Consider the following 19,573-nt stretch of genomic DNA (forward strand, 5'->3'; position numbering starts at 1 on the left):
GTTCTCACTCGAAAGCTATCATGCTAATTCACAACATTACAATAACATGCAATTTAAAAAAGGTTTATTCACATCTATAATTACTTATAATATCCCTTACCTCGAGTGCGAAGTGCTCTAGTCGCAATTGAGTATCAAGATGCTCTGATAGTAGAATCTGAACATTACATAAGCATATTCGTATTAATACACAAAACCTTTTATATTCATACAAAAATACCAAAATACCCCTCCTAAATTGACTCATGAGACCTCAATGTTTGTATCCTTTATTTGAATAAAACCAGTAGACTAGTAGATTTCTCTGTGATACAAGTCTAACGCACTAAACATCACTCGATTCTGAGTTCAGAGTGTGAAGTTATGTCCAATTTACCAAAATAGATTTTGAATACTCACAAGGGCATTTTGGTTATTTCAAAATCAATTTCATAATTTGAAAGTAACTTACAACCCAATTTATATCTATTTTTTATCTGGATCCAAAAATGTTTAACTGAATTCAGATCTATAACTCATTTGGATCCAGAACTGTATGACTAGATCCATACCCAGTTCTGATCTGGATCTAGAACTGATCCAATCAGATCCAATTTTGTTCTAGATCCAGACTCAAATATCTTTGGATCTGGTTCTATATGGATTTGTTCAAGTTAACTGAATCAGACTATATCCAGATTTGGTCTGGTCCAAATCAAATCCAAATGGATCTGAAACCCTGTCAGACCGAACCAGTTCGTTCTGACCCGATTCAATCCAAATCAGTTTGGTTCGGTCTGAACTGACTCAACCTGAATCGGTTTGGCCATAATTGATTGGGTCTGAACCGGTTCAGTCAGAACCAGTTGGATAAACAATTTTTTTTTTTAAAGATGGCTGAGACTGGGTGCGATCCAGACCGGCAAGCTCAGTTTGGGTCACGCCCAGACTGACCCAGTTCGGTTTGGGTCACACCCGGACCGAGCCGGTCCCCCATAAAAACCTAAAAGCAGAAGGGGACTCTGCCCTTTCCGTTTCTACACATGCAAAGGGTCGGCCTCTGCCGACCCTCTCCCTCCTTCCTCCCTGTGGCATAGGGGTCGCCCCCCCCCCCCTCTCTCTCTCTTTCTTAAACCTCTTTTTTTTTAATGCTCATCCCCTCCGACGAAATCGTCGGAGGGGGGGGGGGTTACACCTGCTACTAATCCAAAATGTTGTCTTGACATATATCTTTGTTAATCATGTTGCCTCTATTTTTATTTCCAAATTCTTTATTGACTTGTTGATCCAAAATGTTATCTTGACAAATAACTTTGTTAATTGGGTTGTCTTTGTTTTCATTTTCAAATTATTTGTTGACATGTTGATCCGGATTGTTGACTTGACAAATATCATCCAATTGGCAGTGGTTTTCATTAATATCCATTATTGTGATAAATGTGGTTTTATAATGCATTCTCAATCGAGTTGCCCCTTGCTGAAGGAGGGTCCTAGCAGAAAATTGATGTAAGACCTGCAAAATTTTTATAAATTATTGAAATAAATAATTGAGGAATTATTGAAACTTCTAAGGGTTATCTTTATTTAATAAAATTACCAACTTGAATGTAACTAAGGGTTTCAAGGAATTTAAAACTTGAAATAGAATCTCATAGTTAAAAATTTGTTTGGGTTGCAAATTGTATCTGAATATAGGGTTGAACTGAAATCTAGTTTCGAAGGTAATTGGATATGGTGTATGGATCTGAATCTTATAAGGATTCAAAAATCCAACCGAGGACCAGATATGGAGTGTTCTCAAATTGTAATGAACTGGATCCAATTTGGATTCTAATCCAAAAAGGAAAGATAAGAATTTAAAATTATGGAAATCAGAATAATAATAATAACAAAAACAAGAAAATAGAAAGGTAGGGTGGCTCGCCTCCCTGTGGGACCCATGTACCTTGTTAAAATTATTTAATATTTTTAAATAGTATAAACATTTAATTTCCTAAAAACCTAGATTAGTATAAATACTTACCAAAATCTTATTCACAACAATAAAAGGCATGAAATAACAATGGATGAGGCAAGTATGGGTCGCCCCCTATGAGACCCGCTTGCCTAAGAAGGGAGGATCGATCGTCCCTTTTCTATCTATGTTAAGTATTTAAAAAAAGAGAGAATTGGAGAGAGAGGAATAAGAGGAATTGGAAAGGAAAAAAAGGGTATGGTAAGATTACTTACCTTGTGTCTGGGAAGCATTGGAAAGGAAGGAGGGTGGCGCCCCTCCCCTTTCCCCAAAAAAATTTGTGTGAGGCGTACATAGTAAGTAGTCTCATCACACCTATCTCTTCCTCTTGTTTTCTAAAACCCCTCTCTCTCACACTCTCCCCATCCCTAACGATTTTCCCTCTCTCTCTCTCTCTCCAATACCTTAAACGGTTGAGGGAGGAACACAATTGTTGGAATTGCAGGGTTGCTTGTTGGAGTAGTGCACATGACCAAGACCGTGTTTGACCTCTAATCGATCAGCGAGGTAGGATTCTATGACCAACGGGCATGAGTGATGGGCCATTATGTAAGATCATATTGGCTCTGATCTAATATATATGCCAATTAAATCCCATATCTCGATGAGTTGATAGCAAATTAGATGTGAAATTGAATCACAGGTGTGTGATTTGAGTGGTTATGAGTAAAGAGAACCCCATATAGTGTCTCAAGTTTTTTTAGTGATACTTGTTCATGATCTCGTACTTAATATAATTTGGTATTTGAGCAAAGAGACATTATATATATTTCTCATTTTGACCTAATCATTATTCAAGAAAAATATATATGTATTGATGTCTACGAATAATGAACATGATAAGTTCATTCACGATGATTATCTATGTTATCATTATTTTAGAAATTTTTCAAAAAAAAACATTATTCATTAGTTATGATTCATGTGGATTTAGATAGTCTTATGTGTGTCACTTGCACACACGTATGCACCTGTTATTTCCTTTTCATCAATATATATATATATATATATATATGTGTGTGTGTGTGTGTGTGTGTGTGTGTGTGTGTGTGTGTGTGTGGGGGGGGGGGGGGGGGGGGGGGGGGGAGTGTTGAGGACCCAACTAGAGCCCACACGATCCTAGTTCATTGCCCTCCTAAGTTGCACGCCCTGTGGGGTTGGTCTGATCAGCTGGTCTTGGGTTGCCTAAACTGCCCAGGTGCAATGGTGCAGCAAGGTGCGCTGCACCCTTACCTAGAGCCACTACTGCCTGTAGCTTTGGGCATGGTAGACCTCGGTCTGCAGACTCTTGGTCTGCTAAAGCTCTGGTGCATGTGCAATGGCAAACCAGCTGGGGTTGTCTGTGCTAAGTCAGCTGCCTGTGTGGTGGTTTGGTGTTTGCCACACCCTGCTGAACATAGTAGACTGAGTCTGCTGTGTTGAGAAGGGTGGAGTCGTTGTTGCACCTGCTGGAAAAAAAATTATGGCAGACCAGTTTGGGCTGTCTGCGCCCAGCCGGTTACCCCTGCTGTGGTGGTTTGGTGTCTGCCAGCAAGGTGGCAGCTGCTATTACTCCCTTCCAAGTGCAACATCGGATCCCATCCCCTCCCCACCTATAGCTGAAGACTAGTAGGATGCACTACCCTGCCGACGTGCCTATTGAGGGTCACAGCAGCTGTCGGTGTGACAGCAACACACCATAGCCCTGTTGTAGTCTCTATGACAAGAAAAAAAGTAGGGTTGGTTTAGTAACAACCTACCTTGCTCACCCATGACAGGTGCACGAACGGATCAGGACTAGTTCATCGTAGCTTGATCATGGAAAAAGTGTATATATATACACACTAATGTGATAAAGTGGAGCGACCTGATTGTTTATAAATTATTCAAAAACAAAAATGTATGGTTGTTAAATATGTGTTGAATCCGAAAGGGTGATAAACCTCATTTGAATACATATTCAAAATACTTGTTTTATTCGGCAATCCAAAGAAAAATAGAAATTGGATAGTTTTGGCCATCATTTCATGTGAAACAGTGTACACGGGCACACTTTCTCAAAAAGTGTGTATTTGATTCTTTATGCCCAAAATAAATGTTTCATCCCTTTGCAAAGTTTTGTGAAATGCATAAAATGACAACCATACTATTTTTTTGCTTACAAATGCAATATGCTTCCCAATGTAATGACATGACTGAGTCTCGTTCACGGTCCATATTTTATTAAATGCATGATTTTTATGTATTGCACTGCAATGAATGTTTGCAAGGTCATGCTAATGCAATGGCTCAAAAATGAGCATGAGGTTCTGCATAACCCTTGTAGTGCCACACGAGAACTTATGACATTCTATGTATGGCATGCGAACTTTGTATTAGGATTCGGTGTTGTACTGTGTGCACATTTTTTATTGTCTCGAAACTAGGCTTGTGGTTGAAGCCAACTGACGGGGTACCATGTGTACACCCAAGACATCTAAATTGTTCAGTTGCATGTACACAAACTTAATAAAATGTCCAACTGCTTTAAATGTACTAGGGATTATTTTCAACACTCATTGGTTTAAATACACCATGAGTTCACTGGATGGGTGATCTAAATATACCAAACATAATTTAATGTTTTTGACTATCCCTTTCATGTAGTTTGCATTCTTACCTTACATGCACGTATACTGTGTACCCCAGAATGATACTTGGGTTCTCGAAACTCTAGTTTGCCCAAGAGAGACAGGTTCATATAACCTGAGTAAATCAAATTAAAAAGAAAAGAAATGAATACCTATCCAGTCTCGGGCTACCTTAGAGAGGGTAGGTGGTACAAATTTTGTTGGACTATTGTTGTTGAGACATACAATGTTTAAAATTATGCTACGAGTGGCAATGACTCAATGGTCTTTCATCTACACAGTGAGGGGACCCAAACTACCAATTTTTTTCTAGGTGGATAGGTCTTAAAACTTCTGCAGAAGTCAAATACATCCTGTTTATCTTGTCCTTTAAGTGTTATCTCTCAGTCATTACATCGTTCCTTTTGGAATCTGATTCAGATAGTCAATCACGGTATTAAAATACCCAAGAATAATAGACCCCCGATTGATCTCATTTGTCTCGACATATTTGAATTGTGCATACCTATAGAGGATAAACAAGGGAAACATAATTATTCTTGTACAACTTTACCTTTCTGCACTTAGATGTACATACATACTTGAATATGGTTTCTAAAATGCTTGAGCTAGTTATCAATTGTCTTGAATCAATGTGGTATGTTTTCAATTTCGGTATGCTCTTATATGCTTAGCACTTTAATTGTGTATCTTGGAAAGAGAAACTCTATTAAGACTTGTGAAATTTGACCCTTGATGTTAACATTTTTCAGGTTAGGATGATTGAGTTAGAGATATTGCAAGATGTTTCAACTGGCATCATAAAGATCATATTTTCTTGGTCGATATGGGGTTGACTTCAAATTGTTCAAACATTATTATTTAATTTTGATTAACTATGTAATAATTTTTTAAAAACTCAATTGATTAGTATTTATTTCAGTATTTTTGTCTAATGTGAAATACCTATAATTGGCCAAGGTTTTTTCAACTTCACTTTGATCTTTAAAAAAATGCCTAAAAAATTGGATAAAGTTTTGGGGTGTTACAATTGCTGGTGGATGACTGGAAGGAAGTGAAACTTTCATGGAGGATGTATAAGAAGCCTAATGTGCAACCTGACTCCTAAAGTAGTAACCAGTCAAGGTGTGAATGCCATGACTTATGACATCCCTGTTGGTGAAGTTTCATAGGAAACTAATGACCTTCCTCAAAACTCTTCACACATTGTGCCTGACCTAACTAACTATTCAGGTTAAACAACCGGCAATGGTCAATCCCCCCCTATTTCAACACTCTCTCCTACATCTGGGAATCTTTCTAGTGAGGGCATTGTGTCTCTGATAAAGCAACTGCAAGGCATGATGGTTGATGGCGATGGGAAGGAATCATCTCATGAGATGACATGTATGTTGGTTAGTAATCTGAAGGCTAAATGGTGCAATTGCGAGGAACCTGGATGATGGAGCCGCTTTACAGGTTGACCCAAAACCAAATTCCTACCTGGATCCCGAGTTTGTTTTCCAATCAGCAGGCTCTGATGTTCCTATCTCACATTCGAAGCCATGGGGGTCGAAGAAGGATGCTGAAAAATGTGTTAACAAATTAAAGTGCCTTTGCATGATCGATTGAGAACTACACCCAATTGCACAAAGGTGAGTTCTCATGTGTGATGAGGTAGACTGATGGAGAAGTGCCAACCTCTTGCTTAAATCATGAATGAGTATTCGGGATTGCAGCACCCCAAATTGCTGGATGGTATAGACCCTTATGCATATTCGAATAAAGATTCATCGGATATCTCTTCAACTGCTACATCTAGTATGGAAACTACAACATAGTGACGTGTGGATTGCCCCGATCAGAAGGATCCTGCTCAGTTGATGGGGCTGCAGGGGTCCCACTCTCATCCATTTTGCCATGAAAATCATTTCATGAAATACCATGGGTCTAGGAAACCCAGTGTCCCAAATAGACCTTCATAGATTCTTGAATGTGCAACTACCCACGATAGTTTTTCTTATTGATTGTCAGATATTGTCTATTGGGCTCAAGAGACTTCAAAGGAAGTTCAAATCTTACAAGTTCTATTGGAGCAATTACGATTCTCGTAACATGAATTATGTACTTTATTTATGGGATGATCATCATGTTGAGTTGCTTTCTTATGAAGCACATGTTTTCTGGATTCATGTTTGCTTCAAGTGTGTTGATGATGGTGTTCACTTCTCTGCTTACAGACTTTACATTTATACTGATTTACAAGAGTGAAGACGTGTGTTCAAATCTTCTATCATTCATTGATTTATTAGAGAAACCAGTCATTCTTCTTGGGGACTCTAATGCAATGAGAGACCCTTCAAATAAAAGTGGTCGTCAACGTATTGCCTTTTTCATAAACTTTATTTTTTGTGGTAGATGCGTGGAGGACAACGACTTGTATCATCAATTTACTTGGACTAATAATCAGGTCAGGCTCTATAACCTCCAATGCAAAATTGATTAGTGCTTTCTTACAAAGGGGAAAGAAATGCCGAAAGTCTTTTTTTTTGCCCGAGCAAGAGTGGTCTTCAGGTGAGATGAGTGAGACCAACAGATTCGATGTGAGTAGTCGAACCAACGAATTAGGCTGCCTCTCCTTTTTAAAAAATTCACACGCTGGCCACCAGCTTTACCAAAAAAGGGGAGATCTGCTGCTCAGGGAAACATTCGGCCACCCACCCACCAACTCATCCCTCCACTCACAAACTCGCTCGCTTCGTCAAACTCTTTACGAAAAGTGTGACGATCACTTGTAACTCGGGTGAATATAGCAGACCAGCGGATCTGGTAGTCGACAATGGTTTGAACTTGGTAAAGGTTGTCGTGACACCTGTAGTAGGACAGAGGACTCATCGTGATGCATGCAGACTAATTTACGATGTCTTCGTCGCTAACATTCATCAAGCAGCGCAAGCTGCCACTATTCCATGTTGGCAACTTCACAACGATCTACTTCTTGATCTGAAGGGAAATCAGAGCATTCCCATATGTGACTAGAGAATAGCCCAACAAAGGCTGCACCCTCATCCCTATGGGGTTATAGTCTAGTTCTTGATTGAGTTAGTGTTACTGCACCAACAGTGCAATAAGCCACTATTACATCAAGAAAGCTCTTATTTTTGTAGTGTTATGAGCATACTAGGTAGGAATATTTGATCCCAAGGAACCATCACAAGGATAGTCAGAGGGAGGAACATCGATGACTGTCCAGCGTAGCCTAGAGGAGGGTTACTTGAAGCCTAGGATAAGGGTTCTTCAGTCAAACCAACGATTCACATAGAGAGAGTCTATAGTAACACTTCTTTCTATCAATGCAATGAAAGAATCATCCCTTCCTATTGGATTTCTCCTGTTAGATTGAAAGAGAGGTCACACCCTTCTTTTCCACTTTAGAGTGCCCCTCGCAGTAGGGAATCTCTCCCTCGCTTTACTCTTGTGGCATGCTATGTTTCCCCTCTCCATTCCCAAGTAAGGGTGAGTCACATGTGTTAGTTTGTGGATCGCAGTCTCATGCACTAATCCCTATAGGTGCCCCATAGTAGGTCGGTTGCCCGCACCTTTGCTATAGAAAGCGTCTTGATGCAAGAAGGTCATCCGTTAGCCTACGAAAGAAGCGCCATGATGCTGAGAGAAGGGTGACTACCCTTAATAAGGAGATGACTGCTGCAATTCTTGGTCTATAGTTTTGGGACATTATTTTTTGTGAGTGCTTCCATGCAGTACATCTGACCATAGTCCTCTCATGTTCACATGAGTTGGGTCAATTCAAATCGGGTTCAAGCCATTTTTGCTTTTTAAAGATGTAGTTTTCTCATGAGGGTTGTCATTAAATTGTTGAAAGGTGTTGGTGTGTATGGTATAGTGGGTGTTACATGGAGACAGTGCTCTTCAAATTAAATGAAGTTCGTAGGTGTTTTCGAGATTGCAATAACAACTCAACCAACTTCAGCTACAACTTGATGAAGGTGTCCATGAAGCATTATAAGAAAAGGCAATTCGAAAACCTCTTCATGATTAGGAAGTATTGTGGCAATAGAATTTGGGATTTTTCATTGTGTTAGAGAGCATCGGTGAAAGAATAGTATCTTATCGATAGACTATGATGGGGCAGCCTTAACTGACTTCTCTAGTATCCAAGCAGTAGCCATGGATTATTTCTCCAAACTTTTAGGGAAGTAATCTGATGGGGGAGAGATATTTTGCATTGTTGCTTGGGGTTGAGGGTTTCAGAGGCTGAGAATGAGTATCTCCTTAGGTTGGTCACTCATGAAGTTAAGCATGCTGTTTTTCTTCCAATGGTGATAAAGCCTTAGGGCCTGATGGCTTTCTCGAATGTTTTTACTAATTCATTTGGGAGATTGTTGGATCAGATATCACACGCCATTCAGGATTTCTTCAAGAAGGGCAAGATTGTTCATTGCATGCATGGCACTCATCTGAAACTCATTCCAAAGACCCCATGTGCGAATTCTTTTTCTGATTTCTAATATATTTCTCTGTGCAATTTTCTTTACAAAATCATCTCTAAGATTATGGTGAATTATATGAGAGACATCCTCTCTTGCATCATTTCACATAATCAAGGGGTTTTTCGTTTGGAAGAACCATCTAGAATATCACTTGACCCTTGAGCTCATTGATTCCCTATTTGGTTATCATATCCCTTCTATCTATTTGAAAATTGTCCTTTCTAAGGGTTACAATCAAGTGGGCTAGGAGTTTTTGAAACAAATCTTGCTCACATTAGGTTTTAGTGGTTGTTGGGTAGATCTCATTATGTTCATTATCCCATCTGCTTCCTTTTATGACATGGCGAATGGCTCCCATATCATTCTTGTTAGGACTGACTACCCACACAATTGTTGACTCTAGAACATGAGAATTCCTTGGATAAATTGTTGTAATCTATGTAAGAGTAGAGGAATCTTCTTCACATCTATTTCTTTCATGCCTTGTTGTTTTGTCACTATGGCATTTTGTAGCTAATAAATTTGGTATATGTCGGGTTGTTTCTATGTTTAGGAAAATCATAAGTTTAGGAAAAAAATGTATATTTAAGAGAAACATCATATATTTTAGAAGAAAATCACATATTTAGGAGAAAATTCACATGTTTAGAAGAAAATTCACATAAATTTAGAAGGACATTTTTATGTTTAAGAGAAAATCTGCATATTTAGGAGAAAATTTTCATATTTGAAAGAAAAATTGTATATATAGGAGAAAATTTGGGCGTTTAGGAGTAAATTCACATATTCACATATTTTTTGCAGAACAATTTATATTCTTATATCTATATCTCTCTAATTCAACATCGAAAACCTATGTTTTTATAGTTGTTAAAAAGCTGAGACATAAGCCCGTAACTTTTCTGTTTTGAGTCATAATAAAAAACCTCTCTAGGGTTTTCGGTTTTGAGTTTCAAAACCTAAATAGAAACTATGTATACTAGAATAACTGAACAATCTATCTCTCAAAGGGCGTTTCTCCCCAACCACTTATCAAATAAAGGTGATCTTGGTGGCATTGGAAAGCTAATGCCCTGATTTGTCTCTATGATTTTTATTATTTTTTATATTTCTAGTGCAAGTAGCCAGAAAATATCATAGAATAATCGAGATTGATGGAGCCATGCCTGTTCATCTTTTGTTTTAGTAATGATGTTGGGGTTATATCTCAATGCCCATTCGTAGTTTTTCATTGAATCAATTATCGTTGGAAAGATATATTTTATTTAGTTTTGTTATTTTTTTTTGTGTTTTTTAGAATCCTTCATTTTTTAGGTTAAAAATTAGTGACAAAGTCTTTTACATATCTTGGATGCAATAATTGGGTATATATTTTGGAGAAAATTTGCATATGTGAAGGAAATTTGCTATGTGAAGGTTAAAATGATCATTTTAATACTTGACATTTGCAGTTTTAGATATCAAGCAGATTTTTGAAATTATAAAGTTTTTTGAGAAATGCATCATTTTTGCCATATAATATGGTTGTTTTTGGATATATATATATATATATATATATATATATATATATATATATATATGTGTGTGTGTGTGTGTGTGTGTGTGAGAGAGAGAGAGAGAGAGAGAGAGAGAGAGCATAACGATATGTCATGTGGTCAGATTGGCATGCATGCCCTAATGGTTGGATGACCAGCCTATTGACAGCCCTAACCAAACTTGATCCGAGGGTAGGAAGATTTGGATGAAATGTCTCCCACTATGTCTTTATAGATCTTGTTCACCCTCTCACTGCCTATATCTATGAGTCAAATTGGCTCAGTGCGAGCCAAGTGCCATGAAATCAAGCTGCACAGGGTTAAACCATCTTGACTCTGACTTGGGTATGCTGCTCGACTTCTGGATCCAGATCGCCGCATTCAATTGTCTCCATTATTAAGCCCCAGCTTCAATTCAAGTGACAACACTAGAGTCACCATGAAGGGAGTCTAGATTACTTGGACTTAGTGGGTTTCATATATTGGCTAAGCCTATTACCAAGGTTAGTTTCAGCAAGAATTGGTAAAACGGGTCAACAGTTTTGGTGGCATTCTCTTTCTCAAGTGATACTGGGGATGATTATTCCAAGAGCTGCAGAAGGAGTTTGGATATACTAACAGCTGAATTCTTAGTATGCTCACGGTTTTGTTGTTTGGAAAAAGTAAATTTTCTTTTTCTAAAAATTAAGGTAAAATATTTGCATTTTAGACCGGTTCTGTTTGGGGACTTGAATGGGAGGTACGTTGTGGTTTCTCTAAGCACTTGGGAGCAGTGGCTGCTTTTCAACCTTTGAGGCTTGTAGACGTCATAACATGAGTGGTAAGGAGAAGAGGCATCATTGATGGCTCGCGTACGTAGATTGCTAAAACTGTCACAAGAGGATATTGTGACAGTACTCCATCCTAGACACCATATTTTGACAGCACATGGAAATGGTGTCCATTCCAATTTAAGGCTCTCAAACCTAGACTTAAAAGGATTCCAATTTAAAATTTTAAGTCTCAAGGGTTCGCCCGTATGGCCAGTAGTAGGGGTGGTAATAGTGTCGGGTTGGCGGGTCGACCCGACGGGTTGGCGGGTCAGCATACCTCAACCCGAACCCGACCCGTTTATTAAACGGGTTGGCTGTGGCAAACACGAACCCGGCCCGTTTAATAAACGGGTAACCCGACACGACCCGCCAACCCATTTAATAAATGGGTTGGGTCGGGTAAACGGGTTCTCAGGTTTGCGGGTCGGGTTGGCAGACGGGTTGGCGGGTTGACCCGCCCGCCTAACCCATTTATTAAACGGGTTGGCGGGTTGGCATACCCCCAACCCGAACCCGACCCGTTTAATAAACGGGTTGGCTTAAGCCCAATCCGAACCCGCCTAAGAGGCAGGTTGGCGGGTCGTGTCAGGTTTTGCCACCCCTAGCCAGTAGAAGGGCTGGACAATGAGCCGAGCTAGCTCGGCTCTGGCTCGACTCGTTTAAACCCGACTCAGGCTTGTCCGAGTAATTAGATAAGCCAAAATTGATTAAGCTCCGTTAATAGTACATGTGGAGACTACTTTTAGGATATGTAGTATCTTTGTTGACTAATAATCATAAAACTCGCCTTTAGCTAGAGGGGTGGTTGTAAAGGTGTTGAGATGAAAGCGCTGGATCAAACCCTGCTGGTGCATGGGTGTGTCCGTAGCTTTCGAAGGTGGGTCACGTAAGGCAGTGTTCTCGCAAGCCTCGCCCGAGATTTGCCTTGCTGGTCGGCAGGTTCATTAAGTGGTCCGGTTCTCGGCGAAGGTAAAAAAAAAAAACTCTTCTGAGTCTTGGTGTATCCTAGACCAAGAGCCAATGTTTATTAATTATCACGATTAAGCTCTTCTTTTTCTTCTTTTTCGTAGTAGCCGAAATCTTGACTACGACAAGCAACTGGAGCAGTCAAGAAAAGCAGGCAATAGAGAACACGAGCATCACAATCATCACACTAAAAGTTGTAAAGAAAGCATTTTGGATGTCATGGCCGACCTCACTCCTACAACTTGGAAATATTCCAACTTCACATTTTCAAAACGAAAGGGGAGAAAGAAAACCAAGCTCACCAGTCAAACGTTTTAATAGGGAACCATGTGTTGAAATAGCCAGCTGTTGGGTGTCTAAGATATGCAAGATTTCAAAGAACAAATTTGTTCAGTCATTTTTTTGAAAGAAAAAGGAAGAAGTTTGCAATGTTGTTCAGTCATTGTACTTTCATATATCCACAGTTAGCACGTCTTTTTTGATAAAAAGCTTTAAAATTGCACACACACACACACAACTGAAAGTCCCTCTTTTTCAAAACATCAGCAGAAAAATATTGTTATTTTCAGGGAAACGTTTAGAGCATGAGAATTTATATTTTAAAAAGAATATATTTCAGTAGAAAACAATTATGGATCCAATTAAACCATAACTAGGGTTTGTATCATAATGAGGTTTGAATCTATGCATATCTCATATTTCCTATACCCTAACTTATTTTTAAGGAAAAAACTCATATATATTTCATTTTCTTTTTGTACCCCGTTTTATAAAATCAAAATCAAATTAATGAAATCTGTATTTATTGTTTTCCAAATTTGTTGCAACTTGTTTTTCTATGGCAATTTTTAGCTGTCTTTTCTAATACAAAATCTTTCAAATAATGTATTTAGTAATTCACATTTTTTTGTTGTTTCACTTATTGCTAACTACGCATGTACCTAATAATATATAGCATCAATTTTAGAAATTATTTCTGTTCTATTGGCCATGTATGTATATTACATGTATATGCTATATATCATGAGATATTTTTTTAGCAAAGGCCAAAAGAAAACCCTAACAGTCTTTCTATTGATAAAACCAGGGTTACCAGACATGTTATAGGAGGATCAGAAACAAATTGTTGACAGATGCATGTTTGACCTCAAAAAAAAGGTTCAGAATAAAGCAAGAATGGAGGGTTCAATTTGTGAGGCGTACACTTTAGAAGAGATTTTAAATTTTTCATCTTATATGTACTTTGAACGTCATATTTCAACATGTTACACTTGCCCACCTCGTAATGATGATGGAGAACAAGTTATTGTGGTTGACAAACTATGAATATTTAAACTACTTAGGCATGCCTTTGGCAGTTGTTGGTCAAGACTCTTGAAAGATCGAGAGTAAGACGCAACACAAATCTATATCCTTTTTAATTATTCAGAGATCGACCCCTACATCGAGTAAGTATACATAATATGTTACACTAAGTTCTCTACATACGTACATGGTTCGGTAATATAATTATTTGTTAAGTGCAGATGATTTGATTTGGAGTTGCGAAGAGAACTTTCACATCTCACTGATTCAGAAGTACAGAAAGAACGTAAAAATAAGTTTAGGGGCATGGTTTAAAGAGTTGGTAAGAACAATGATATGCATTCTTTCCGTGTAAACAACAATATGTTACTTAATTGGTCGTGTTTACAGTCATTGACTATGCTTGTAGGTCCGCCATGGTGATGTTAATGACCAAAGAATATATGATTTACAAAATATTTCAACCAAAGTTGTGCAATGTTACAACGAATACATCGTAAATGGTTATTAATTTCATACAAAAGACTATAATGTAAACACGTCAATGATGAATAGTGGTGTGTGTGTCAAGGGTAGCAGTTACGGTGAAAATGAACTTGACTACTACGGTGTTATTGAAGAAATAATGGAGTTGACTTATTTAAGCATAAATAACATGGTAACTTTATTCATGTGTCATTGGTTTGATCCCACAGCAACAAGAGTAGACAAAGCCTCAGGCATTATGGAGGTGAATCATAAATCAAGGTTTAGAACATATGAACTATTCATATTAGCATCGCAAGCTCAACAAGTTTACTATACTTCATTTCCGAATACAAGCAAGTCAAATAAAAATGAATGGTGGGCGGTTTGCAAGGTGAAGTCTAAATTATATCTCGAGTATGATCAGTTAGAGAAAGCTAAGATTGTTAAAGAGGGTGATTACTATCAATCAAATGATATGTATGACTTCTCTTATAGTCACGATGTCACACATGGTCTGCATGTCACATCTTCATTGTTCGATGGCACACGTATGAAAGAATGTGATCCAAATGATATACCAAGTGGATGGTCACTCAATTAAGATAAAGACAAAGATGATGAAAAGGAGGAAAAGGAAGAAGAAGAATATGAAAGTCAAACAAGTTATGAGAAAGCATACTCGAGCTAGTCAACTACATCTTGTAATACATACCACATCACTTTTTCATATACATCATCTACATGCACAATATATCTTGGATATTATGTTACATTCCATGCATACTTAGCATGTACATGCACAGTTCATGCATAGTTATAAAATTGATTCATGTAGGACATTTAAATCTTTGCATTTCATTCATATGTCATATCCATGATAAGATTAAGAGTTATGTAACTGATCCAAATAACATTTTTATTTGTTAGAATATGGTTCATGGAGGTCATAGTGGTCGAGCAACCAGTGGTCGAGGACCAAGTGGAGGCTATGAGACAACATTAGGTAGATATATTTGTGTTATATTTAAATATAGGCATTCATTATGTTTTTGCTTATATGTTGATATAAAAATTATTACTTGTAAATCATCTTTATAGGATCCCAACTCAGTGATAGTCATTCTCAACCTTCATCTTCACGTAATGCTTTGATAGATATATCATTTAAATAATTATATACTTGATTAGTTTAAATGTGCATTGTGTGAATTTCTAACTCATTGTTTTACAGATGATGTTTTGCCTGCACATGACCCACCTACACCATCTACTCATACACATCATAAGACAATGCTGGATGTTGAGTCTTCTCAGTCTGACACACAACAACTCATTTAAATAGTGTATATCGATAGTCAACCGTAAGTATTTCATTGTCACTTGTCCAATATTTATCTTATAAATAACGTATATCGATAGTTGATTTTTAATGTATACCAATTCATATGCAGCGCAAGGTTCGAGCCATAAGAAGTGATTTAAGAAATTAAGGAGTCACTAGTTCAGCATCTTCCATGATTGGTCACTCAATGGAAAAAGTACCCGAAGGAGGTGTTGGACAGATTATGGTCCTGATTCATGGTATATAATTATTTATCATAGCTAATGTGTTTTATATTTAATTTTTTGTTATAGTCATGTATACTAACTTTATGAAATTAATTATAGGCTTTGAATCACTTTGAGACTGCGAAGGAGGAGCAAAACGCAATGCTAGTATGGCAGAAGGTGGCTGCCAATCGATTTGCCGAAATACTTCACAATATGAAGACTGTAGCAATAAAAACAATTGGTGGGATAGATGATCTACTACAGTGGAAGGGCCATGACCCTTCTACTATCAGGTCAGATTATTAGGATGCAATGTAATATAAGTGAGTGAGCCATGAATTTTGAAATCGCTCTGCAAAGGCTGCACAAAACCGAGCAAAGATGCCCAATGCCCATCTACATACAGGTGGTTCTAGGACTTTTGGTAGCCACCAGAAGAAAATGGTAACTCATTAATATATATTGTCAAATTTATAAGCATTTTTGCATACTTTCTAATTGATTTTTTTATCATTTAACCTTGCAGAAAGCTGAAAAAGAAGGCCCTATGCCTTACAAGGATGTGTTTGTTGAAACACATAAACATAAGAGCACTAGAGAGTTCATATCATAGAAGGCAAGAGCGACAACGGTATGTATTGATTGAATTAATAAATATTATAATATACAAGTTACCATGAATTACATTATCATAAACATTGTAATTCTTAATTAATTATTAATTCATACTATAATCATTATTTTGTAGGAGTCATATGAGCAACAGATGGTAGAGCGATATGGCGATGACTCCACTCGGCATCTGCCTTTTGATCTTGCAGCATGGATGACCGTAACTGGTGAACCCAAAAAAGGTCATGTGTTCGAGTTTGGGAGTAATATGAATACCACAGCAGTCATTGCCTTCTGTAGCCAGGGCTCTCAAAGTTCTCTCACCGGCATCAACTCCTAGCGTCCGATTGACACTACTATTTCTTGGAATGGTGTTCGCCAGTTTCTTCAGGACACAATGCATGACTTTTTACATGAAGTCATTCCCAACCTTGTATATAATGAGTTGTGCAACTTTTTTTGGGACAGGAAACTTTGTCTGCCTTCAACATGAGCTTTGGTACCTATCAGGTACGTATAACTTTTATTTCAATACATATCTAAAGTTTCATGTCACATATATGCATGATTTCATCACTATTAAATTTTTTTTGACAACCTTAGAACACATATATGCATGATTGAATCACTACAATTTTTTTTTTATAACATTAGAACATATATATCCATGATCGAATCATTATAAAAAAAAATTGATTACATTAGAACACATATATACATGATTGAATCACTATGAATTTTTTTTGACAACCTTAGACCATATATATGTATGATTGAATCACTATAAATTTTATTTGACAACCTTAGAACACATATATGCATGATTGAATCACTATAAATTTTTTTGACACCTTTAGAACACATATATGCATGATTAAATCACTATACAATTTTTATAACAGCCTTAGAACACATATATGCATGATTGAATCACTATGAATTTTTTTTGACAACCTTAGAACACATATATGCACGATTGAATCACTATAATTTTTTTTTTATAACCTTAGACGACATATATGTATGATTAAATCACTATAAATTTTATTTGACAACCTTAGAATACATATATGCATGATTGAATCACTATAAATTTTTATGAAACCGTTAGAACACATATATGCATGATTGAATCACTATGGATTTTATTTGACAACCTTAGAATACATATATGCATGATTGAATCACTATAAATTTTTTTTGACAACCTTAGAACACATATATGCATGATTGAATTACTATAAAAAATTTATGACACCCTTAGAACACATATATGCATGATTGAATCACTATGTAATTTTTTGGAGAACCTTACAACACATATATGCATGATCAAATCACTATAAACTTTTATTGACAACCTTAGAACACATATATGCATGATTGAATCACTATAAAATTTATTTGACAGCCTTAGAAAACATATATGTATGCTTGAATGACTATGACATTTTTTTGACAACCTTAGAATACATATCTGCATGATTGAATCACTATGAACTTTTTTTGTCTGCCATAGAACAAATATATAAATGATTGAATCAGTATGAATTTTTTTTGGCAGCCTTAAAATACATATATGCATGATTAAATCACTATAAATTTTTTTTGACAACCTTACAACACATATATGCATGATTGAACCACTATGGAATTTTTTTGACTGCCTTATAACACATATATGCAAGGTTGAATCACTATGAAAGTTTTTTGACAACCATAGAATACATATAAGCATGATTTCATCACTATAAATTTTTTTTAACAACCTTAGAACACATATATGCATGATTGAATCACTATAATTTTTTTTGACAGCATTAAACATATATATGAAGGATTGAATCACTATAAAAAAAATTGACAACCTTAGAACACATATACGCATGATTGAATCACTATGAATTTTTTTTTACAGCCTTAGACCATATATATGTATGATTGAATCACTATAAATCTTATTTGACAACCTTAGAACACATATATGCATGATTGAATCACTATACATTTTTTTGACACCTTTAGAACACATATATGCATGATTGAATCACTATATAAGTTTTATGACAACCTTACAACACATATATGCATGATTAAATCACTATAAAAAAAATTTGACAACCTTACAACACATATATGCATGAATGAATCACTATAAAATTTTTTTGACTGCCTTATAACACATATATGCATGATTGAATCACTATGAAAGTTTTTTGACAACCTTAGAACACATATAAGCATGATTTCATCACTAAATTTTTTTTTGACAACCTTAGAACACATATATGCATGATTTAATCACTATAATTTTTTTTACAGTATTAGAACATATATATGCATAATTAAATCACTATAAAATTTTTTGGAAACCTTAGAACACATATACGCATGATTAAATCATTATAAATTTTTTTGACAACCTTAGACCACATATATGTATGATTGAATCACTATAAAACTTATTTGACAACCTTAGAACACATATATGCATGATTGAGTCACTATACATTTTTTATGACAGCCTTAGAACACATATATACATGATTCAATCAGTATGAAATTTTTTTGACAACCTTAGAACAAATATATGCATGATTGAATTACTATGAAATTTTTTGACAACCTTAGACCACATATATGTATGATTGAATTACTATAAATTTTATTTGACAACCTTAGAACACATATATACATGATTGAATCACTATACATTTTTTTAACACCTTTAGGACACATATATGCATGATTGAATCACTATACAATTTTTATGATAGCCTTAGAACACATATATGCATGATTGAATCACTATGAATTTTATTTGACAACCTTAGAACACATATATGCATGATTGAATCACTATAAAAAAAAATTGACAACCTTAGAACACATATGTGCATGATTGAATCACTATAAATTTTTTTGACACCTTTTGAACACATATATGCATGATTGAATCACTATAAAATTTTTATGATACGCTTAGAACACATATATGCATGATTGAATCACTATAATTTTTTTTTGACAACCTTAAAACACATATATGCATGATTGAATAACTATAAATTTTTTTGACACCTTTAGAACACATATATGCGTGATTGAATCACTATACATTTTTTATGACAGCCTTAGAACACATATATGCATGATTGAATCACTATGAATTTTTTTAACTACCTTAGAATACATATATGCATGATTTAATCACTATAATTTTTTTGGACAC

The sequence above is a fragment of the Nuphar pumila genome, chromosome 7, assembly GCF_984573655.1.
Source record: "Nuphar pumila chromosome 7, dmNupPumi1.hap1.1, whole genome shotgun sequence".
Classification (NCBI taxonomy): Eukaryota; Viridiplantae; Streptophyta; class Magnoliopsida; order Nymphaeales; family Nymphaeaceae; genus Nuphar; species Nuphar pumila.